We start from the raw sequence: 25,521 nt of genomic DNA on the forward strand, positions 1-25,521 counted from the left end.
GTTTTTTGGTGAATAACTGTAAAGCGCGGGGTTAAAATTTCCCCTCAAAACAGTGTCTATGACGCTCTCGGGGTCCAGAAGTGTGAGTGTGCAAAATCTTGTGGCTGTAGCTGCGACGGTGCACACACACACACACACACACACACACACACACACACACACACACACATTCATTCATCTTTATATATTAGATAATGGAGAATTTAATACCTTAAAAATGCACTAAAGATGACGTCTGCCACGTTCTGCTTGGAGTCACAGACAATAAAGTCTCCGTGAGAATATACAGTTGTGCTCAAAAGTTTATATCATTATTATACAGTTAGGTCCAGAAATCTTTGGACAGTGACACAATTTTGGCGAGTTGGGCTCTGCATGCCACCACATTGGATTTGAAATGAAACCGCTACAACAGAATTCAAGTGCAGATTGTAACGTTTAATTTGAAGGTTTGAACAAAAATATCTGATAGAAATTGTAGGAATTGTCACATTTCTTTACAAACACTCCACATTTTAGGAGGTCAAAAGTAATTGGACAAATAAACCAAACCCAAACAAAATATTTTTATTTTCAATATTTTGTTGCGAATCCTTTGGAGGCAATCACTGCCTTTAGTCTGGAACCCATGGACATCACCAAACGCTGGGTTTCCTCCTTCTTAATGCTTTGCCAGGCCTTTACAGCCGCAGCCTTCAGGTCTTGCTTGTTTGTGGGTCTTTCCGTCTTAAGTCTGGATTTGAGCAAGTGAAATGCATGCTCAATTGGGTTAAGATCTGGTGATTGACTTGGCCATTGCAGAATGTTCCACTTTTTTGCACTCATGAACTCCTGGGTAGCTTTGGCTGTATGCTTGGGGTCATTGTCCATCTGTACTATGAAGCGCCGTCCGATCAACTTTGCGGCATTTGGCTGAATCTGGGCTGAAAGTATATCCCGGTACACTTCAGAATTCATCCGGCTACTCTTGTCTGCTGTTATGTCATCAATAAACACAAGTGACCCAGTGCCATTGAAAGCCATGCATGCCCATGCCATCACGTTGCCTCCACCATGTTTTACAGAGGATGTGGTGTGCCTTGGATCATGTGCCGTTCCCTTTCTTCTCCAAACTTTTTTCTTCCCATCATTCTGGTACAGGTTGATCTTTGTCTCATCTGTCCATAGAATACTTTTCCAGAACTGAGCTGGCTTCATGAGGTGTTTTTCAGCAAATGTAACTCTGGCCTGTCTATTTTTGGAATTGATGAATGGTTTGCATCTAGATGTGAACCCTTTGTATTTACTTTCATGGAGTCTTCTCTTTACTGTTGACTTAGAGACAGATACACCTACTTCACTGAGAGTGTTCTGGACTTCAGTTGATGTTGTGAACGGGTTTTTCTTCACCAAAGAAAGTATGCGGCGATCATCCACCACTGTTGTCATCCGTGGACGCCCAGGCCTTTTTGAGTTCCCAAGCTCACCAGTCAATTCCTTTTTTCTCAGAATGTACCCGATTGTTGATTTTGCTACTCCAAGCATGTCTGCTATCTCTCTGATGGATTTGTTCTTTTTTTTCAGCCTCAGGATGTTCTGCTTCACCTCAATTGAGAGTTCCTTAGACCGCATGTTGTCTGGTCACAGCAACAGCTTCCAAATGCAAAACCACACACCTGCAATCAACCCCAGACCTTTTAACTACTTCATTGATTACAGGTTAACGAGGGAGACGCCTTCAGAGTTAATTGCAGCCCTTAGAGTCCCTTGTCCAATTACTTTTGGTCCCTTGAAAAAGAGGAGGACAGAGCTATGATTCCTAAACCCTTTCTCCGATTTGGATGTGAAAACTCTCATATTGCAGCTGGGAGTGTGCACTTTCAGCCCATATTATATATATATAATTGTATTTCTGAACATGTTTTTGTAAACAGCTAAAATAACAAAACTTGTGTCACTGTCCAAATATTTCTGGACCTAACTGTACATACTCCGATCGATTTTTTGCTTATTTACCTTTTTTTTTTCTTTTTTCTAGAGAATATGAATGATAACACACAATCTTTTTCTCGCTCATGGTAAGTGGTTGGGTGAAGCCATTTATTGTCACTTCTGTGTTTTCTGTTTTTAAATCATAATGACAGCCAAAAACATCCAAATAACCCTGATCAAAAGTTCACATGCCCTGGTGATTTTGGCTGATAACATGCACAGAAGGTGACACAATGGCTAATAAAGGTAACATCCTCACTTGTGACCTGTTTGCTTGTAATCAGTGTGTGCATAAAAGCTGAGTGACTTTTTGGGATCCAGACAGACTCTTGCATCTTTCATCCAGCCTCTGACATTTCTGAATTGCGAGTCATAGGGAATACAAAAGAATTGTCAACGGATCTATGGGATAAGATAGTTGAACTGTATAAAAGAGGAAGGGTATACAAAAAGATTTCCAAGGAATTGACAATGCCAGTCAGCCGTGTTCAAACTGTGATTAACAAATGGAAAATCACGGGCTCTGTAAAAACCAAACGACAATCAGGTAGACCAACAAAAATTTTGGCCACAACTGCCAGGACAATTGTTTGGGATGCAAAGAAAAACTCACAAATAATATCACCTGACATACAGGATTGACTGAAAACTAGTGTGGTGTCCCTGAGGCTACAGTAGCCACAGGGTACTGCACCTCATTTAAGGTGCAGTATTCATCTCGGGTTAGAAAGTGGTTAACTGTTGGTGTTTGTCACACACATCTACAACACACAGTTAGGTGCTTTCCCCCCAGGGACTGGACTAGGGTAGACAAGGGGTGGCTATCATGAAGCATGAGACTTTCCTGGTCACTAGGACAACCACCTTGGGGGCAGGCACGAGTTGGGGGGGAAAAGGAAGGAGCATCGACACACAAGCAGAGATAGGACTCCGGTCCAGACACCATCACTTCAGACACTTCTGGGAGCACCATGAGGCCTACAGCTTGGAGCCTGAAGCTCAGCCCAGGTTTTCTACAACTACACCGGATTTCAGGGTCTGCGGAGAGTGCAGGAAGCACCCGCAGCCCGTTCCACATACACCGGCATTGGAGGGACCCCGAACAGAAAGGACACACAGTGACAACACCAGCGTTGTCCTTGGACTTATCCGTGATTGGCTAGGGCCCACCACGGCGGTGACCGGTACTCTGGGTGCAGCCTTTGAACAGTGAGTAAAAGACCTGGAACCGCAACTGCTGCCTCAGCCTCTTATTGCCTGCGCCGTCGACCCGCGCCTTGGCGGCAACGACCGAGACTCCAACCCTCATCATCCTCCCTGGGGCCCGCTCCACCTGTGGGGAGTGAAACCATCCTTGCGAGACCACCAGCGCTGGAGGACATAACCCGCAGTGGCGGCTAATCCCTGGCCGCGTACCACAGGTGGCATCACAAGACAAACTATCCCCATCATCTTACTTCCCTTTTATTGTACACCTCTGGGCCGCAAAGCCAGGCAGGGCCACCCGTGACATCCCCAGGCCCGACGTCACCGGCTCGGCGATGAGTATATTTAACCCCTAGCCCCATGGGTGCTACTCTAGCGGTGTGGCTGTTGTTTCACAGTGCACAATAAGGAGGCACTTGAAGAAAAATGGGCTGCATGGTCGAGTCGCCAGAAAAAAAACATTACTGTGCAAATGCCACAAAGTATCTCCCCTACAATACACCAAACCGCACAGAGACAAGCCTCCAAACTTCTGAAACAATGTAATTTAGAGTGATGAGACCAAAATCAAACTTTTTAGCCACAACCATAAACGTTACATTTGAAGAGGTGTCAACAAGGCCGGTGATGAAAGGAACAGCATTCCTACTGTAAAGCATGGAGGTGTTTCGCTGATGATGTGGGGCTGTATGAGCTACAAAGGCACAGGAAACTTGGTAAAAGTTGAAGGAAAGATGAATGCAGCATGTTATCAGAAAATACTGGAGGCAATTTTGCACTCATCAGCCCGGAAGTGGTGCATGGGACGTACTTGGACGTTCCAACATGACAATGATCCAAAACACAAGACCAAGTCAACCTGTCATTGGCTAGAGCAGAACAAAGTGAAGGTTCTGGAGTGGCCATCTCAGTCTCCTGATCTCGATATCATTGAGCCACTCTGGGGAGAACTCAAGCGCACAGTGCACACAAGAAAGCCCAGGAATTTACAGGAACTAGAGGTGCCAAGAAGATTGGGCAGCTTTACCATCTGACCAAGAAGAATGAGCGGCTTTACCATCTGACCAAGAAGAATGGGCAGCTTTACCATCTGACCAAGAAGAATGGGCGGCATTACCATCTGAGAAAATAAAGAGCCTCATCAACAACTACCACAAAGGACTTCAAGCTGTCATTGATGTTAGAGGGGGCAGTACACGGTATTAAAAACTGGGGTATGTGAACTTTTGATCAGGGTCATTTGGATGTTTTTTGTTGTCATTATGATTTAAAAAGAGAACACACAGTAGTTTGACAATAAATGGCTTCACCGAACCACCAACCATGAGCGGAAAAAAAAAATTTGTGTTATCATTCATATTCTCTGAAAAAAGGCCAAGAAAGCAAAAAAATCTACTGGGATATGTACATTTTTGAGCACAACTGTATGTAACTGGATGTATTTCATGCTTTTAGCAGGGAAGCCATGAACATGAACATGCCCAGTAGTTTATGCAGTACAGCGTGTACAGAGTACATACTGACCAATAGGAACATGTGTTGCCTCATCCTGTAGGAGTGTAGCCAGCCAATCACAGGTCTCTATACCCAGGGCCGGCGTCAGCACTCGGCAAACCCGGGCAAATGCCGGGGCCCTGGAGAGCCGGGGGGCCCACTCGGCCTCGTTAGTTCTCCTGTCCCTTGGCCGGGGCCCACTCGCCTTTACAGTTCTGCTGCCCCCGGCCGAGTTCCGGGGACCGCAGTCCTCGGCAGCAATCTGCGGTGCCGTCACTTTAAGGCGCGCAGACATCCTGGTTTGAACTTCATCTGTGGGCGGAGCTACCGCCTTCTCAGTCCCACAGATGAAGGAGGCGAGCTTCTGTCCGGTGCTGTGTGGGGTGTGGGCCCCCTCTCCACCGTGACCTAATCGGGTAAGTGCCGTCCCCGCCTCCCCATTATGGGGCCCCGTGAGCTGCTTCTACCCCCCAAATGTATGCCCTGCCAAACCCCCACCGCCGATGCCGCGGGTGCTGTCCCCGCCGATGCCGCGGGTGCTGTCCCCGCCTATGCCGCGGGTCCTGTCCTCGCCGATGCCGCGGGTGTGGGCCCCGCCGAGCCGCGGGTGCTGTCCCCGCCAAGCCGCGGGTGCTGTCCCCGCCGAGCCGTGGGTGCGGGCCCCGCAGAGCCGCGGGTGCGGGCCCCACAGAGCAGCAGAGTTGTGTGTGTTTGTATGTAGCAGAGTTGTGTGTGTGTGTCTGTATGCAGCAGACTTGTGTGTGTGTGTGTGTGTGCTTGTCTGTATGTAGCAGAGTTGTGTGTGTTTGTCTGTCTGTATGTAGCAGAGTTGTGTGTGTTTGTCTGCCTGTAGCAGAGTTGTGTGTGTTTGTCTGCCTGTAGCAGAGTTGTGTGTGTTTGTCTGCCTGTAGCAGAGTTGTGTGTGTTTGTCTGTCTGTATGTAGCAGAGTTGTGTGTGTTTGTCTGTTTGTATGTAGCAGAGTTGTGTGTGTTTGTCTGCCTGTAGCAGAGTTGTGTGTGTTTGTCTGCCTGTATGTAGCAGAGCTGTGTGTTTGTCTGTATGTAGCAGAGTTGTGTGTGTTTGTCTGTCTGTATGTAGCAGAGTTGTGTGTGTTTGTCTGTATGTAGCAGAGTTGTGTGTGTTTGTCTGTCTGAATGTAACAGAGTTGTGTGTGTGTGTAAGTGTATATGACTGTATAGATTTGTCTGTTTATATGTATTTTTGTGAGTTTGTCTTTAAATATGTATATGTACGTGTTCGTATCGGTGTCTGTGTGTGGATGGGGCCCACTGGGACTCTTCCGCCCGGGGCCCACAAAAACCGGGAGCCGGCCCTGTCTATACCCAAGATTAAAACACCTGAGAAGCAGCTGTAGATCCTCCCACTGCTGCATCCTACTGGCTGAATGCTTTACCAATCAGATCCTACTTGGTTAGATTTCTTCTATGTTGATAGCTCCTCACACCTGCTCTTCCCTGACATCTTTATAAAACCTCTATGTCATGGTTCCGCTGTGCGGAGAATTTTGCACACTGGTTATGTTCTGCCACGCTCTCCTCTCTGCAGAGCCGGCAGTTGTATGTTTCCTTTGTGCAGAGCATTTTCCATTTGGAGATGCTCTGCTGTGTTTCTTGAGGACTTGCTGACAGGTTGTTTTTCTGCACTAGGTTTCCCTGCTGGCTCTGGGAGGCGCTTACTCAGGTGCTCCTGTGTCCTGGTAATTGCTCTCTTTCTAGTGATGGGCGATCCCTCCAATGTTTGGGATCGGGAGCCTCGTCCGAACATTTTGTAAAGATCGGGATCGAGATAACGCAAACTTGCATCTGAACACTGAACTCGGGCTTTACAGTTATGGGATGGGGCGGGGGGGCTGTAAAATAAAGAATATAGTTAATAATAAACATTGTCATTATACTTACAGGTCCCGCGATGCGTCCTGCAGACTCTGTCTCCCAGCCACTTCTGCTTCCGCATCTGATCATTGCTGTGCCCCCTGGTAAGCACCACTGCCTAAAGGACCTTCCATGACGTCATAGCCATGTGACTAGTCTGGTATCAATGTTGTACAGATGACACGTCGGGCCGCAGTTTTGTTTCTGGGATGCTGCAGTGGCAAGGCCCGGTTACGTGACCCCGGCGGTGTCAGTTTAAGTAGAAATGAAGGGGATGGTAGTTTGTGATGCCACCTGTGGTATGTGGCCAGTTAGGAGCCGCCGCTGCAGGATGGGGACCCCCAGGGCAGATGGTCACACAGCTTGGTTGGTATAGCTCTCCACAGGTAGAGCTGGGCCCAAGGGCGGATGAGGGTAGTTGTAGGTGATGGCGGGGATGCAGGGCCGGAGGCACAGGCGAATAACAGAGCAACACAGGGATGCAGTCTCAAGGTTTTTACTCACCGTAGCAGGTTCCAAGGTAAGACGACTAGTCAGTGACTGCCTTTGGAGTTCTGGGTTCCACTGTGAAAGGCTCCAGCCGATCCGATTCCGGGTAGTTCGGAGGTCAAGTCCGGTGCACCTTTCTAGTGTTCCTTCCCTGGTCGTCTTCCTGCGCTGACTTCTCATCCGCCTGTCCCACGCCTACACACACAGTGCCCTGAGTCAGTGTCTGCGGGCCCTGTCAGGTGGCTTGAAGCTCTATCCCTTGGCCCTATGTGGTCACCTTCCAGCGGATTCGTGAGCAGGGTTGGCTTCGGTACTAGGTGGTCCTCAGCCTCTGGTTTTACTAGCGGAGCATTTTATTTCTTCTCCTCTAACCTAGGGACCAGTCCCTGTTCTGCGGCTAAGTCCTTCCACTCCGATGCTGTATATGGAACGAGGCCACGGGAGTATGGCACACTTCATGTGGTCTCTAGGACCCCTTCTGTCTTGCACCGAGGTCAAGCTGCACCAGCTCCAGACCACAGATATTCACTCCTACACTGCTTTTTCTAACTGCCTGACACTACAGTGTCCCTAACTAACTAGACTCCACCCCAGGCCCCGTCGGATTAGGGGGGGGAGTAACCATCACCAGTGGTGGCTATACATAACATTAATGGAACCAAGCCCTAACACTGACCCGGTGGAGAGCTGCTAACTGAGGTGTTGTGTGTTTTGTGTGCATATCGGTGGATGACCTCTTCCGTACCTAGGATAGAATACCACACCTCTGACTCAGGTACAGTACTTCTGTGGCGACTGAAGCCTCAGGGACGCCACACAGACATTGGCTTACAGACTGGTCACATGACTATGACGTCATCGAAGGTCCTGTTAACTGAACTTTGACTGTCACTGTGCGAGTGTGGCATCGGCATCACTCGTTATGGCCACACACTCTGTCCTGCCCCTCTCTCCCGATGAGGATGCCAGCACTTTCAACTTCTCGACTGTGCTGCCCCATCCTCAGTCCCCTCTGCTGTCTCTCATGGTCTGTGCACAACGCCTCCTGGGAGTTTCCTTAGGGTTCACGAGAACACACCCTTTTAATTAAAGGGCCAGAATGCCATAACCCGGACATATCTCTCCACCTATTGCTGAGAAGCATCAGGTATTGAAGGCACCCTCCCCTTAAGTGCTTGGGCAACATTGTCTTATATTGCTAGTTCTCAGGTCCCTTTGTGCTGTGTTAAAAATATGGTTGACGTGACATATGCTAAGCCAGTATATTAATGATTGGAGAGCAATAAGGTGCAAAAACATATGTGGATTTATTCAATAAAAGTCATTACAGAAAAATAATGTCTTGGCTTTAGTTAGTGAAGAGAAATAGATAAGAAGATAGAGAAAAAGAGAGTCCAATTATCTTACATAGCTGTGATGTTGTGATAAGCCGTCGTCTCTCTGGATCGTCTGGTTAGAATGGTCCCATTCTAACCCTCTGAAGTGTGGTCTGCTTATATAATTCAAACCCCACCCCCTGAATCTCCTTATCTCTTTAAATGGTCTGTCAAGAACTAACTATCATTTTTAGCTATGGCATTATGTCATATCACGTGATCCAAAATCTGCAGAATAAGTGTCCTGCGCAGTAAAGACTTGTAAAACTAAACCACTTTACCATAGAATGTAGAATGTATAGACCCTTTTGAAGCTTGCTGACCCTTGACCTTAGTGTAACACTATGAAGACTTTCAATGCTAATTTCAGGTCTTTGCTCAAATACCAGATAGAATATAGCACTAAGCTGTCAGCTACTGATGAACCATGTCAGATGGCTTGGTTCTACCCATGTCAGATGTCTCTGGCTAGAAACTTCAACTCACAGGCACTCTTAAAGGGATGGCAGAATACATACATTTTATGAATGCATGTAATCAAGTTTATGAATCAAATCTCCATAAACTCACTATTTTACAATCCCCCTTTTGAAGATTTGATGAATCCCCGGGAAACCCTAACTCATTCATCATCATTCGTATCACATACATTCTTGTTGAAAATTCTAGACCAATATCTGACTTGATAAACCAATCTGAAACTTTCTGTCAAAAAGTCATCTTACGATTTAACATTCCTCTAAGAATGTTATCTTCCTTTTTCATTTCTATTTTTATATTCTTATATATCTTCTGAATTCTACACATCACAAAAACTTGATAAATAATACACATCAAAACTAATGAAAATATGATTATGATGGGATTAAATAAAACATTTCCAACCGCTGACTGAAATGATGACTGAGACCAGGTATGTACTGACTTCCCAAAACTTTTCCACCAAGTTCTACCTGACATTCCATTCCATTCGTGTTCAATATCACTTAATTCACCTTGTTCATGCCTGAATATAATTTCTGCTTCCTTTAACTGTTTCGTTAATAAATCTAATAAACCCTTATCTTTCTTTATTTCACTTGTCCACATATCCCAAGGAAAATCATTTATTTGTGATAAATTGAATTGTATTGGAAATGCTGTTAAGTTTCTCTTTCCTATAGAAGTGGTATTAAAACTTCCTTCCTTCTATACAATACAATCCCATAGGTAGATTTTCTTTATGTACACAAGTAGAATAGAAAGCAGAAACCATTTCTGTCTCAGACATGACCTGGAAACAAATCTTATTTGGACTTACTGGAGTCACCAGATCATGTATTGTCTGTACAGTCTCTATTCTCGCATGACAAGAAGAATGATTATAAAAACATGAATGATAAATCACCTTATCCTGTCCAGGTAAACACATCACCTTAGAAACAAAATGCAAACATGAAGAAATGTCTAATTGTTCAGTGTTCACTCCATCAAATGCAAAATCTGTGTACTGCAGTTGATAGAACACTTGTTGTGTGTTACTCACAGGTATACCCAAAACTGTTACAGGAACAATAGTCCCTTCTCTTCCGATCACTGGAATTAGTGATGTGCCAACACAAATGTTTTGTTCACATCCTAACCACTTATTTACCCACAAATCCGTATGATTCAATGCAAAATCATACTCTACAGGTAAATTTCGCAGTATTCCCAGTGGAGTAATTCCACTCTGTAAAGCCTGAGCAATCAACTTCAGATTAGAGGAATACTCTACCTGTATCCAGGCACGTCTTAGCTACTTGTGTTTCGTGTGTGCTTTCCACGAGAGCTAATGTAGCATCCTGTAGATGTGACACGGAAGACCCTAGTACAGCAGCTGTATTCATAACCATCTTTTCAAGAAGTTGATTATTATTATTATTATTATTATTATTATTATTATTATTTATTATTATAGCGCCATTTATTCCATGGCGCTTTACAAGTGAAAGGGTATGCGTACAACAATCATTAACAGTACATAACAGACTGGTACAGGAGGAGAGAGGACCCTGCCCGCGAGGGCTTACAGTCTACAGGGAATGGGTGATGGTACAATAGGTGAGGACAGAGCTGGTTGCGCAGTGGTCTACTGGACTGAGGGCTATTGTAGGTTGTAGGCTTGTTGGAAGAGGTGGGTCTTGAGGTTCCTCTTGAAGCTTTCCACGGTAGGGGAGAGTCTGATGTGCTGAGGTAGAGCGTTCCAGAGTATGGGGGAGGCACGGGAGAAATCTTGTACGCGATTGTGGGAAGAGGAGATAAGAGAGGAGTAGAGAAGGAGATCTTGTGAGGATCTGAGGTTGCGTGCAGGTAGGTACCGGGAGACTAGGTCACAGATGTAGGGAGGAGACAGGTTGTGCATGGCTTTGTATGTCATGGTTAGTGTTTTGAACTGGAGTCGTTGGGTGATGGGAAGCCAGTGAAGGGATTGGCAGAGTGGCGAGGCTGGGGAGTAGCGAGGGGAGAGGTGGATTAAGCGGGCCGCAGAGTTTAAGATAGATTGGAGGGGTGCAAGAGTGTTGGAAGGGAGGCCAGAGAGCAGGAGGTTGCAGTATTCGAGGCGGGGGATGATGAGGGCATGCACTAATGTTTTTGCTGATTCTTGGTTAAGGAAAGCACGGATCCGGGAGATGTTTTTGAGTTGTAATCGGCATGAGGTGAAGAGGGCTTGGATGTGTGGCTTGAAGGATAGAGCAGAGTCGAGGGTCACTCCAAGGCAACGAGCTTGTGAGACTGGGGAGAGTAAGCAACCATCGAGTTTGATGGAAAGGCTTGTTGGAGGAGATGAGTGAGGAGGAGGAAAGACAATGAATTCTGTTTTGTCCATGTTAAGTTTTAGGAATCGCACAGAGAAGAAGGATGAAATAGCCGACAGACATTGTGGGATTCTGGTTAGTAGAGAGGTAATGTCAGGTCCAGAGAGGTAGATCTGTGTGTCATCAGCATAGAGATGATACTGGAAGCCGTGGGACTCTATGAGCTGTCCCAGGCCAAACTCTTCTGAATCTTTACACCTTTTCCTCCAATAAAACCAATATTATCCAAATCTGACTTAAGCGTCTGTATATTCATGGCATTAGTCAGACTTCCCACTGTCCCAACTCCTCCCAGAATTCCTTCTAACACTCCTCTCTTACTTCTAGTCTGAGTTGTTCTTCTCCCAAACCATTGTTCTATCCCCATCTCCATGTTAGTAAGATGTGATTGACACTGAGGAAACCTGGTAGAGATTTTCCAATGAGACATATTGAAAGTCCATACCATTGTCATAAATTCTCCATCCCTTAATAAGGACTTAGACTGAAATTGATTAATTTGGAAAGGAGTAGATGGCATGAATCTCGTGTTTGTGCATGCATTATCTGCTGCTGACCAAATATTCACACTAACGTCTTTACAATGTCTGTAATGTGTCTTTGTTTCAACGCAACACTGGTAAATTCCAGAGTCCCTGGAAGATGGATTTTCTATGGAAAAAATGAAAGTATTATCCATCCACCTGATATTACCAATCTGACCTCTGTGAATGACATTAGTTGGACTGTTTAAAAAACTTCCCAAAAATTATGAATTTTTGGTCCATGTCAACAGAGACTCAGAAGGCAATTTCAACCTTGTGTTACATTTTAACATTATAGGAAATGTATTTTCTTTATTATGTACTGTCTGTGGTGAAACCCTTATTTCCGGAACTATAGTGTTAGTAACGGTAAACACTACAGATACCTGAACTTGTACAGGTTCCCGTGTTATCTGGAAATTCCATGTTTTGACCCAATCTTCATCTCTTTCTGTAATGGAGAGTAAAGAAGGATCCAGAATTTTCCCAAAAACCTGAGTTTTTAACAAAATTTCTGTTTTGGATCTTCCAAACTTTCCCCTAGCAATCATGTCATTTGTAATATCACCGGACCATACTGCAGGTTCATCACCTCTGATCTCTATGTTCCAGTATAGTACATCTGTAGGAGAACATTCCCATGTACCCGTTTTATTATTGTGTACATATTCTCCTTGTAATTGTGTGAATCTAGTTTTAGGTCCTGCAATGCATGTAATATTATGTCTGTGTCGTGTATGAAATGTAATTCAATGCAACATTTTGTTCCATATCCCATGCAGATATTCCCTGTTATCTCCACAGAATCATCCGTGATGTTCTCTGTCAGTAAGTTCAGTGTCTCTGATCCTCTCGGTCTTCGTGAATGTTGAATCTCTCTGGTCCGCTCATTCACATCATTGGTGATTGTTCCTTGATGTAACTTGTAGACAATGACGGAAATAAAGCAAAGCAGCAGGAAAGTATTTCCCATCACATAGAAGCTTGTCTTGAGCTTGGGAAAATGTTCTTTTTCCGGAAGGCTTGATGTCATCTTTCCTTCAAAGTCTTTAGGTTCCTTATTCCAGTTCTTATCGGAATCCATTTCTTCCTGGAAAGAAATGCAGTATCATTATTTTACTACAAATATTTTGCAGTGATCAATGTGAACCCACACTTTTTGTGTTTTTCGGGTCTTTTTTTACCACATTTGATGCTCGTTGCACGAGAATCATGACTTGTCCCATAGTCTCAAGGACTTCAAATGGACCTTCCCAATTACACTCCCATGGACCACTCTTGCGAAAGGTTTTGATCATCACTAGAGCACCTTTCTTGAATTTGGACTCATAGGGTGGCTCCATTTTCTGCATTCTCGATGCCGCATATGGCAGAATCGCTTTCAGGTTCTCCTGCAGCGATCTCAACCATTGGGACCTTGAGATAGCATCTTTTTGTGGAGTGGATAAAAATGGCTCATGTGGAAACCACAATGGCATTTTCCTTCCCGTCATCAACTCAAACGGAGTGAATTGAGTTGTCAAAGAGATTGAACCTCTTATACTCATGAGTATGAAGGGTACTTTGTCAACCCAGGTGTTACCTTTATCCAAAAGCATCTTTGCAATTCTGGATTTGATTGTTCTATTCATTCTTTCCACAATTCCCGCAGATTGTGGATGATAGGGGACATGAAATTGCTGTCGTGCCCCTAGAATAGCACAAGCAGTTTGCATGATTTTACCTGTGAAATGGCTTCCTCGATCAGACCCTAACCCTAACCCTAACAGGTAATATTTCTACCCATTTTGAGAACACATCTACCACAATCAATGCATACCTGAGACCATGTTTACCTGAGGGTAAAGGACCAATATAGTCTATTTGCAGTGTAGACCATGGACCATCTGCAGGTGCGATTCGTAAAAGTGGTGGCTTCTGTCCTTTAGGTCTTGGATTTATTTGGGCACAAATGAGACATGATAGTACAACACTTTCAACTGTTTCGTCCATTTTTTCCCAATAAAATTTCTCCTTGAGAATGACTAACAATTTCTGTTGACCCAAGTGACCTAAACTCTCATGGTTGTATCGAGTGAATTCTACCTGTAGATGTTTTGGTACAACGGGACGCAATTCTCCATTTGAATTGTGACACAAAACCCCATTTTCACAGATAAAAGGAGGCTTTGGATCATCCTGAGAAGTAACAATAGAAGGATCTTTTCTCTGTTCTTCTGCAAATGAAGGTATGTACGTATCTGTTCTCTGAACCGCTGAAATCTCAAAAGGTTCAGAGTCAAACACTTCCTCTCCTGTCAGGGCAGCTTCTTTGGCTAGAGCATCTGCGGTTGCATTTCCTACAGATAACTCATCATCAGATCTTTGATGTGCAGCGACTTTCACTATAGCAAATCTATTTGGGGCCCTAGATGCCATCTCAAAAATTGATTTTAGAGTATCGCTGTGCACCAAGGTCTTGTTGGAGGAATCTACATAGCCTCTCCTCTCCCAGATAGGCAGGTAATCGGTTAGGGACCTGACAACATAGGAGCTATCACTGTAGATTACCATTGGAATCTGATCATCCGCTTCATTCAGCTGTAGGACCATTCTTACCGCTTCTATCTCTGCCCTCTGAGCTGAGAAATGACTTGGTAATTTGTGCTTTACCACTTGTCCTCGCTTGGAATAGAAAATTCCATATCCTGTGTGATAGTGTCCTTCCAGAAAAAATCTAGAACCGTCTACAAACACAGGTTCATCTGCGTCTCCCGACTGTCGTCTGAAGAGAGATGGACTTGGTTCATGGAACGTTTGCAGACAATCATGGGTTTGTCCTTCATACTGCATCAATTGAGGAAGAAAATATTTGGCCTTATAATCTACCTCAATTTGATTTGGAGACAATGAGAGCAACCAATGGGCAAATCTCTGATGTGACACACCTGGGATATTTTTCTCAAAGAGAAGTTTCAGTGTGGAATGTGGCGTTTGGAGAATAACCTTTTGGAACCCGATGATGTGTTGAGTGATTTTTATCGCAAAATACACTCCCACCAGGTGTCTTGCGCACACCTCAAACCCCCTCTCAACAAGTGAGAGAAGCTTAGAGAAGTAACCCAAGATTCTCCATTCCCCCCTTGCAGCTGCAGCAAAACCACAGAGATACTTGTCTCTGAAGTGTGTGCTTGAAGCGCAAAAGGTGCGTTCTTTTCCACCATACTTAACGCAGGTGAGTGTTGTAGATCATGTTTCAATTGTGTGAAGGCTTTTTCCTGTTCGACACCCCAGGGACCAAAATAATCATCATTATCACCTTTTAAAATATCATACAAAGGTCTGGCTTTGTCAGCAAAATTTTCAATGAAATCCCTTGAGTAATTTACAAGTCCTAAAAAATGTCATAGTGCCTTGTGTGATGTTGGAATTGGAAGGGATTGCAATTGCCTCAATTCTGTCCTGTAGGGGTCGCCGTTTACCTGGACTTAGCAGAACTCCTAAAAACCTGACCTCAGTCTGCATCAGCTTGACCTTTTTGGTATTCAGTTTTAATCCTGCATCATGCAGCAGCTCAAACAATTCTCCAAGTAGAGACACGTGCAACTCCTCATCCTCAGTACACAGCAAGATATCGTCCACATATTGCAATAAACATTCCGGACAAGAACATTTCGACAAAACGTTTGCTAGCACCTGATGAAAAATGCTTGGCGACATATGAGCGCCTTGAGGAAGCCTACAACATACAAATTGTTGATCCAGGTGATTAACCTCATAACGACGGCCGTACGACTTAAAGCGGCGGCAAAACAGGGTACTTATTCTGTTCCGCCGCTTTAAAGCGGCGGCCCGAAAAAACCCTGTAGCGCCCCCCAGCGACCGAAAATCTCGGGGGTTTCAGCTACCGGGGGTAGCTGAGACCCCCCAGATTATGAATCGGGGTGTTTTTTTTGGACCCCGATCATGTGATCGGCGGTATACACTGTATACCGACGAACACATGAAAAAAAAAGAAATGGCCGGTAAAACTGATTTCTTTTTCATCTGACATGATCAAACATGTCAGATGAGAATGAAATCCAACCCCCTAGTGCCCCCAAAGCCCCCGGTACCGGAGAGTCCCCCCACCCCCACCCCTACCCCCACCGGACATCCAAAATGGCGCCGAAGCGCACAGAAAACTGCCGCCGGCGCCGGCTCTGCAGTCATTTCCCTCCGATCTGAAATGATCAAACATTTCAGATCGGAGGGAAATGTCCTCCCCCTGACCCCTCCTCCGGTCCACTGGAGCCCTCTGGTCACCGGAGCCCCCTCCGGTTCTCCAGAGCCACCACCCCCCTCCCCCCTCCGGAAGATGGCGGCGCACAGCGCGCGGCCGCATTCATTCTGCTCCTTCTGCCGCATGTGACACGTCACATGCGGCAGAAAGGTGTCCCCAGGTCCCACTAGGTCACCCCCCGTCACCCCCCCCCCAAGGCCCCGGTTATACGTTACCGGTCTGCCGCTCCGTCCCGCGATCACGCCGCCTCCTTCTTCAATGCTGGCGGCGCATGCGCAGACAGCGGCTGTCAGCTGGATCCCTGCAAGCAGGGATCCTGCTGACGTCGCAACTGCACAGGCTACTCCACTGTGGACCGGGGGAGGGTGAGTGCGGTAATCTGCAGTCACACTCCTCACATGGAGAGACTGCTGTTCCAGAAAATGGGGGGTACGTTCTGTGAGCGTGCCCCTCATATTCTGGAATGAGGTTACTGCAGGTCACTCTGCCCTAGGTTGGACCGGGGCAGTGTGAGTGCAGTATTCTCAGATTACTGCACCCACACTGCTCATGGAGAGCTTGCTCTTCCAGAAAATGGGGGATACGTTCCCTGAACGTGCCCCCCATATTCTAGAAGATCCAGAGCCGGCGTGGGACCTCCAAAATGGATTACAGCGACCGGAATTTCTTTATTTTCAATAAATTGGTAAAAGAGGAATGTTTCGGGGAGTGTTTTTTCAAATAAATTTTTTTTTTGTCTTTTTTTTTTCTATTACTGACTGGGTTAGTGATGTCGGGTATCTGTTCAGATGCCGTGACATCACTAACCCCAGGGCTTGATGCCAGGTGACATTACAGCTGGTATCAACCCCATATATTACCCCGTCTGCCACCGCACCAGGGCGCGGGATGAGCTGGGGCGAAGCGCCAGGATTGGCGCATCTAATGGATGCGCCACTTCTGGGGCGGCTGCGGCCTGCTATTTTTAGGCTGGGAAGAGTCCAATAACCATGGCTCTTCCCACCCTGAGAATACCAGACCCCAGCTGTCCGCTTCACCTTGGCTGGTGATCTAATTTGGGGGGGACCCCAGGTTTTTTTTTTTTTTTAAAAAAACGCCTGGGGAGCCCTCCAAATTGATCACCAGACAAGGTGAAGCTGTCAGCTGTGGTTTGCAGGCTACAGCTGTCTGCTTTACCCTAGCTGGCTATCAAAAATAGGGGGGACCCCACGTCGTTTATTTTAATTATTAATTTTTTGGGGGGCTAAATACAAGGCTAGGCACCCTTTAGTGCCACATGAAAGGCACTAAAGGGCGCCAGCTTAGAATATGCAGGGGGGTGGGACGTTATATTGGTTTGACATCTATCCATTCATCCATTGTAGCATTTTAGGCTGTGTGCCCACAATCAGGGTTTGCAGCGTTTTGGGCGCAGATTGTTTTCCCTGCGTCCATAACGCTGCGTTGTGCAGTAGAAGCACAGTGGAAGGATTTTTAGAAATCTCATGCCCAATGTGCTTCTTTTCTCCGCAGTATAAACCGACCTGTGGTGCAGCTTCCCGAGCCTCAGCATGTCAATTTATGCTGCGGAGACAAGAGTGTTCTCTGCAGGTAGCATAGAGCTCCACAGCGGCCTGAACCCAAATCGTGGGCATGGGCAGCTGCGTTCTCCCGTGGACAACACTCATATCTCTGCAGGAGGCTGACACTGTGTACTAGACGCCGTGTCGCTGGATCATGGCCACATAGCCTAAAAGTGAGACATTTGTTGCTACAGCAACATTTTTGTGAAGTACCTGTGGATTCAAAATGCTTACTATACTCCTGAATAAAATCCAGTTTCCAAAATGGAGTCACTTGTGGGGGTTTTCTGACGTATAGGTACCCAAGGGGCCCTGCTAATGTGACATGGTGCGCGCAATTTATTTCAACTTTTCCAGAATTCAAATGGTGCTCCCTCCATTCCAAGCCCTCCCATTTATCCAAACAGAGGTTTTTGGCCACATGTGGGGTATCCCTGTGCTCATAAGACATTGGATAACAACCTGTGGGGTCCACGGTTTGTTGTTGTCTCTTGAAAAAGTGAGAAATTTGATGCTAAAGCAACAGTTTTGTGAAAAAAATGAAAATTTTCAATATGGCAACCTAAGCTTATGAAATTCTGTGAAGTACTCGTGGATTCAAACTGCTCACTATACACCTAGATAAACGCCTTGAAGTGTCTTGTTTCCAGAATGAAGTCACTTGTGGGGGACCGCCACTGTTTAGGCACCTCAGGGGCTCTCCAAATGCAACCTGGCGTCCGCTATTGATTCCAGCCAATTTTGCAGTCAAATGGCACTCCTTCCCTTCCGAGCCCTGCCATGCGCCCAAACAGTTGATTTCCACCACATATAAGGTATCGCCAAACTCAGGAGAAATTGCACAATAAATGTTATGCTGAATTTTTTCCTTTTACTCTTGTAAAAAAAAAGCTACCTGGTTGAAATAACAATTTTGTGGTAAAATTTTTTTTTTTTTTTCATGGCTCAACGTTATAAAATTCTGTGAAGCACCTGAGGGTTCAGGGTACTCACCAAACATCTAGATAAATTCCTTGAGGGGCCTAGTTTCCAAAATGGGGTCACTTGTGCGGGGTTTCTGCTGTTTAGGTACCTTAGGGGACCTCCAAATGCGACATGGTGCCCGCAATCTTTTTCAGGCAAATTTCCTTTCTAAAATTCAAATATTGCTCCTTTCGTTCCAAGCCCTCCCATTTGTCCAAACAAAGGTTTCAGACCACATGTGAGGTATCACCGCGCTCATAAAAAAGTGGTTAACAAACCTTGAGGTCAAATTTTTGGAATTACCTCTTGAAAAAGTGAGAAAATTGATGCTAAAGCAACATTTTTGAGAAAATTATTAAAATTTTCAATATGACAACGTAACGTTAACAAAATCTGTGAAGTACCTGTGGATCTAAAATGCTCACTATACCCCTAGATAGAAGCCTTGAGGGGTCTAGTTTCCAAAATGGTGTCACTTGTGAGGGATTTCTTCTGTTTAGGTACCTTAGCGGACCTGTAAATGCAACATGGTGCCCGCAATCTATTTCAGCCAAATTTGCTTTCCAAAATTCAAATATTGCTCCTTCTGTTCCGAGCCCTCCCATTTGTCCAAACAGAGGTTTCTGACCACATGTGGGGTATCGGCGTGCTCATAAGAAAGTGGGGAACAAGTTTTGGGGTCCATTTTGTTGTGTTATTTCTTCTAAAAGTGAATAAATTTGGGTTAGAGCAACATTTTTAGGTAAAATTTAATTTTTGCTTTTTTTCATTCCACATTGCTTTTGTTCATGTGAAGCACCTGAAGGGTTAATAAACTTCTTGAATGTGGTTTTGAGTACTTTGGGGGGTGCAGTTTTTAGAATGGTGTCACATTTGGGTATTTTCTGTCATCTAGGCCTATTGAAGTCACTTCAAATGTGATGTGGTCCCTAAAAAACTGGTTTTGTAAATTTTGATGTAAAAATGAGAAATTGCTGATAAACTTTGAACCCCTCTAACGTCCTAACAAAAAAAAATTTTGTTTCCAAAATTGTGCTGATGTAAAGTAGACATGTGGGAAATGTTATTTAGTAACTATTTTGTGTCACAGAAATCTCTGGTTTAACGGTATAAAAATTCAAAAGTTGAAAATTGCTAAATTTTCAAAATTTTTGCTAATATTCAATTTTTTTCATAAATAAACACAAAAAATATTGTCCTAAATTTGGTACTAACATGAAGTCCAATATGTGACGAAAAAACAATCTCAGAATCACCAGGATCCGTTGAAGCGTTCCAGAGTTATAACCTCATGAAGTGACACTGGTCAGAATTGCAAAATTTGGTCTGGTCATTAAGGTGAAAATTAGCTCCGTCACTAAAGGGTTAAATGCGAGCTTATATTGACAACTTTTCTCAATCGGTATACTGAAGAAACCATTACTGATATCCAATACTGAGAAATACTTTGCCTTTGCATCCAATCTCGACTTCATGTCATGTGTATCAGCTACAATCGGTGCAACATTGGGAGTAAACTTATTGAACATCCTCAAGTCCAATATTATCCGATAGCTACCATCGCTTTTCAGAACACACCACAATGGATTGTTACAGACAGAATTTGCCTTACGTATCACACCTTGAGCCAACAATTCCTGAATAATTTTAGACATCGGAGCAACTGACTCTGGAGGCAACTTATACTGACGCTGTGGAGGCGGATCCCTCCCTTCAATTTTAACAATCACGTCCTTCATAGTTCCTACTTCATTCCTGTACTGAGCCCATAAAGAAGGAAACCTTTGCACTATCTCAGTCAATACTTCATCACCACCAGTTTCAGGCCACAAATGATCTGCTGACACTACATCGGTCAAACAAATGGTCCCGACATGACTAAATTCATTTGGATCAATAAGTGCCGCCTTACAACCGTTAGAGTCTTTCCAAACTGTTTTGTTACCCAAATCAATAATCCAGCCATGCTTTTCCATAAAATCAGTGCCAATTATATTCTCAGTATGCTGACAACACCAAATATCCATTTTCGTTTTCAAAAAACCAGGTATTTCCAAAGAAACATCCTGCGCTAATGTTACCTTTGTTCCATTTTTGCCACTGAAACCAACAATTGTACATACAGGGGAATCTGGCTTTAAATGCAAATCAACATTTGTGACACTCAATTGCGCACCTGTATCAAGGAGAAATGTTACTTCCTGACCTTCAAGATTTACCTTTAAAAATGGTCGACCACAGCTATCCATTGAAACTCGAGTAACAAATTCCAGTGGATGGAGCCTGGGCACCGGCTTTGCTAGTCAGGATGATGGAGAAGGGAGAAGAGCAGCAGGTGTCTTGCGCCTTCCATCCCATCCCTGTATGGTAATTTCCCTAATTTGTTTGGTCAGTGGTGCATATGGTGATTGGTTATTTCTGTTGTCAGTATGAGTGGGCATGTATGAAGGTGGAGGTGCTGAAGATGGGGGAGGTGCACTGGATGTGTTTGGCATCAGTCCATTTTCTTTACCCAGCCTTTCCTCAGCTCCCGCCCTTAGGAATTTCTTGCATTCCCACTTCAGATGTCCGGGTAGGCCACAGAAAAAACAGTGGATATTGCTCTTTGTGTTACCCCCCCCCTTGAATTCTTGTTTTTAGAATTCAATATGGGTCTTTTGTTTTTAGTTTGTTTTTCCTGGGATACTAATGTGTCAGTGGTCCCCTCTATTATGGCTATTTTTGACTTTACCTGATTTTGCTTCATTCGTCTACGTATTCTATTAATAAATGACGTGGCCTCTTGTAGATTGTCGATCCTAGAAGCAATTTCGAATGAAGCAGGGTCCAAATATTTAAACTTCTTTACAAAGGCCTTGACCATGGAAGTCGGTTCTTGATCAGATCCAATTTCCATTACCATACTATACCCTTGTTCGAATTTCACTAAGAACACAAACAGATCCTCCTGTATGTGTGTTTTAAGGTTTTCTAACAATTCGACTGTTGGTGTAGACTCTCCTGTGGTAAAAAGAATTAACTGTCTCAGCCTATCTTCCTTTGTGTCATGGATCAGGTCATCGTGTTCGTCTGGCCTAGGTGTTGCTTGTAACCTTTTTGCCATGTGGGAGGGAAGCCATACCCTGAATATCTTGTTTCTCTGATCATTTGTCAGATTATATTTGTCTGAATGTGACTCAAAAATGTCCGCATTATGGAAGGCGTCCATTTTATCATCATATTTGGATATGTCTTTAATGATTTTCATTAATTGGTCATGGATTTTAATGTTACGACGGGCTGCCTTCTCATGTAACTTCTTTTTACGCAGGTCCTTCTCATTTAGACTCTCGTCAGCAGCTGTGTCCAGCCGTTCCGGGATGTCGGAACCTGAGGCAGGTGCTGCTGAGGCATCTTTCTTGTTCTGTCTTGTAATAACAGATACATATTTAATATCTTTCCGTAATTTTGATATTAATTCTGCTCTTGTTTCCAACTGATCCTCCAGATGTACGATATGTTCTGCTAATATTGAACAATTTGGACAATTTGTTTCTGCATCTGTGATGTGTGTATCTGTTGTATTGGGTGTATCTGTCACCATGCAGATGGTGTGTGCTGGTTGCTGTGCCACACCCACCATGGAGTTGTAAGTGTAAACCATACCCAATACATTTTGTATCTTTTTCTGTAACCGTTTCACAGTAAAAAACTTCTTATCTAACTTAGTATTCTCAATTTCACATTGCCGGTACAGATTTGACCATAACTGTGCGTCAGTATGCGTATGGTCAAAAGAATACCCTACATTACTTTTACTAGAATAATCATGAATGAAATCCATATCTCACCAATATGTGATGCGTTGTCCTGGAATGGCTCCAATCGTCTATGGGTCGATCGTCCTGGAATGGCTCCAATCGTCTATGGGCCGATCGTCCTGGAATGGCTCCAATCGTCTATGGGTCGATGGTCCTCTGTGTCCTAGAAGGATTACCCTGGGGATCTCCTGAATTGGAAGTCCTCAGATGTCCGTCAAGGCCCGACACATACGACCTCCGTGCAGCTTGTCACGTCAAACCTCTCCAAGGTTCCGTGATGTAGACACAGTGTACGTCTTTTCCTGCAGTCTTGGACAGAGATATTACTCCACTGACCCCCCTTATTGGACAAAAGGCAGGGAATGACGTAACAAAGGAAGTCCCGTAGCAGGAAAGGGAGTGTGAAAAAAAAAAAATCACCACGCACAGAAAACAGCTGTGCCTCTCAATCATTCAGGCTGGCATCGCCAAATATGTTAAAAATATGGTTGACGTGACATATGCTAAGCCAGTATATTAATGATTGGAGAGAAATAAGGTGCAAAAACATATGTGGATTTATTCAATAAAAGTTAAAGTCATTACAGAAAAATAATGTCTTGGCTTTAGTTAGTGAAGAGAAATAGATAAGAAGATAGAGAAAAAGAGCGTCCAATTATCTTACATAGCTGTGATGTTGTGATAAGCCGTCGTCTCTCTGGATCGTCTGGTTAGAATGGTCCCATTCTAACCCTCTGAAGTGTGGTCTGCTTATATAATTCAAACCCCACCCCCTGAATCTCCTTATCTCTTTAAATGGTCTGTCAAGAACTAACTATCATTTTTAGCTATGGCATTATGTCATATCACGTGATCCAAAATCTGCAGAATAAGTGTCCTGCGCAGTAAAGACTTGTAAAACTAAACCACTTTACCATAGAATGTAGAATGTATAGACCCTTTTGAAGCTTGCTGACCCTTGACCTTAGTGTAACACTATGAAGACTTTCAATGCTAATTTCAGGTCTTTGCTCAAATACCAGATAGAATATAGCACTAAGCTGTCAGCTACTGATGAACCATGTCAGATGGCTTGGTTCTACCCATGTCAGATGTCTCTGGCTAGAAACTTCAACTCACAGGCACTCTTAAAGGGATGGCAGAATACATACATTTTATGAATGCATGTAATCAAGTTTATGAATCAAATCTCCATAAACTCACTATTTTACATGCTGCCGCTGCTGATAATGTGCTGTGTGCTGTATTGTTGATTCCTACTTGTGTTCCAGTGCATGACTATATGTCCGCTGCAGATATCCACACCGGCCGCTCCTACGATACTGGCCACTGCTGCTGCAACTACCCATTTCAGCTGCTCCTATGATAATGACCGCTGCTACAACAATCTAGACCGGAAGCTGCTGCTGCATCCATCCCTGCCAAACCTATGATACCGGCTGCCATTGCTGCTTCTACTGTTATGGACAAGATTATGAATTATTATGAGTATATAAGAGTTACATGGAGATATCCATAAAGAATAGGATTTAAGATGGTGTTTGAACTGTACCACACATATCTCTTGGCATAAGACTCAGACAGACAGTCTGGGCTATTCTTGTGACAAGTGAATCATGCTGACATTGCTTAATATAAATGAGGAACCAAGCACATTACAGTAAATTGTATATCACAGAATAAGCTGCTCTACTTTATCCAATAGGAGACGTGTTACGTATTCTTGGCACCTAGCCAATAAGCCCGGTTATATATATTTGTACAACTTCCGGAATAAAGCAGTCTTACTTTCTATTCATATCTGAGTACGTCTCTGGTGTGGGTGAAAGAGAGTGGTTATGCATGCTACCACGGGTGACTCATAATTTGGACTGCAGACAGTTTAAGAGGGATGCACGACTGAATGGCATCAACCTAAATTAAGGCCTTATCATTTGGCGCCCAACGAACCTTAGGACGGAGCTCTGGATGGCGGACGGCCGTGCTAACACCTTGATTCGAATGCAACTGCACGAGAGGGGAGAATTGCGCACTCCAAATGCAGGTGAAAAAAATTGTATAATCTCACCTTGCAAACCTCCTGCGTGTACTTGCATTTCGAAGGGGGGGTTGGGCTGTCCCAGTCTAGACACCTTATGACCGCCATCTCGCATGAGATAAGCCGTCCTAAGAGATCCCACACCAAGGTGGTCAGGTTCACCTTAAGCTGTCTGTATAAATGTAATGTAATGTAATTGTAATTCACATGAAATGTAATGTGGTTTGAGGTTTTGTCTGCTCTTTGGAGAAAAGCAGAAGTTCTATGTTATTTTTCTCTGACTTAACTGCAGGGGAAAATGAGGAAGTTGTTATATACGCTGGATATATGGATATATATGGTTATATCTGCAGGTGAGATCAGCCACCTGGATGGTGTATATAGTGTCCTTATTGTTATGTCATTGTGTTTACTTGTGTTTACCTGTTGAAATGTCTGTTTATTTGCAGCAAGCGGAGTACTTGCTGGCTGCCTGAAAAAGAGGAAGTTCTATGTGCTTTGTTCGTACTTACTGGTTCACGGAAAAAGAGGAAGTAGTGTCACGAGAATGTACTTTGATATATTGAAGCTGTTTCTTCTACTTTGAAATTACCTGTTGTGAGGCAGTGACAGGGGTAATATTTGAAGACCGCTATGTGTCCCCCAGAATGTGTCTGGAAACCCTCTGAGTTTGCTATAGCTATTACTGGGAGTATAGCACAAAGGGTAACAGGGAGACAGATCCCTCCTCCCAGTCCAGGTTTTGTAGCAATCCTCATGTCCGGCATTTTCGTTTAAAATCATGCGGAGCACAGCAGGGTGTGTCTCAGTTGAGAGCCAGGCTTGGTGAAGCTAACACATGCCGTGTGAGCTGGGCTGGCTCTGTGTGGAGTGAACACAGGCCAAGAGTGTGAGCCTAGGAGAACCTTACACAGATCCCTGCGGTTAACGGGGTCCTAAGGTAACAAGACTTTTTGATACAAAGAATTTGTCTATATGCACTGGCTGTGATCCGGAAGAGAGTTTGACAGTGGGAAATTGGATCTATTTATGCTGCAACAATAAATAGACTGTTGGTGTGAACACGCTGCTGCCTCACTGCCTTACGTTTTTGCCGAAGCAACGCTG

The 25,521-nt window shown here is 44.4% G+C and overlaps 1 protein-coding gene across 1 annotated transcript in view; it reads right to left on the reverse strand.

Annotated features, from left to right (window-relative positions):
• The window catches only part of OVCH1 (ovochymase 1), a 273,997-nt gene that overhangs the window by 88,764 nt on the left and 159,712 nt on the right, over nt 1–25,521 (reverse strand). The gene's annotated exons all lie outside the window — the stretch shown is intronic.

The sequence above is a fragment of the Anomaloglossus baeobatrachus genome, chromosome 4 (assembly GCF_048569485.1).
Source record: "Anomaloglossus baeobatrachus isolate aAnoBae1 chromosome 4, aAnoBae1.hap1, whole genome shotgun sequence".
Classification (NCBI taxonomy): Eukaryota; Metazoa; Chordata; class Amphibia; order Anura; family Aromobatidae; genus Anomaloglossus; species Anomaloglossus baeobatrachus.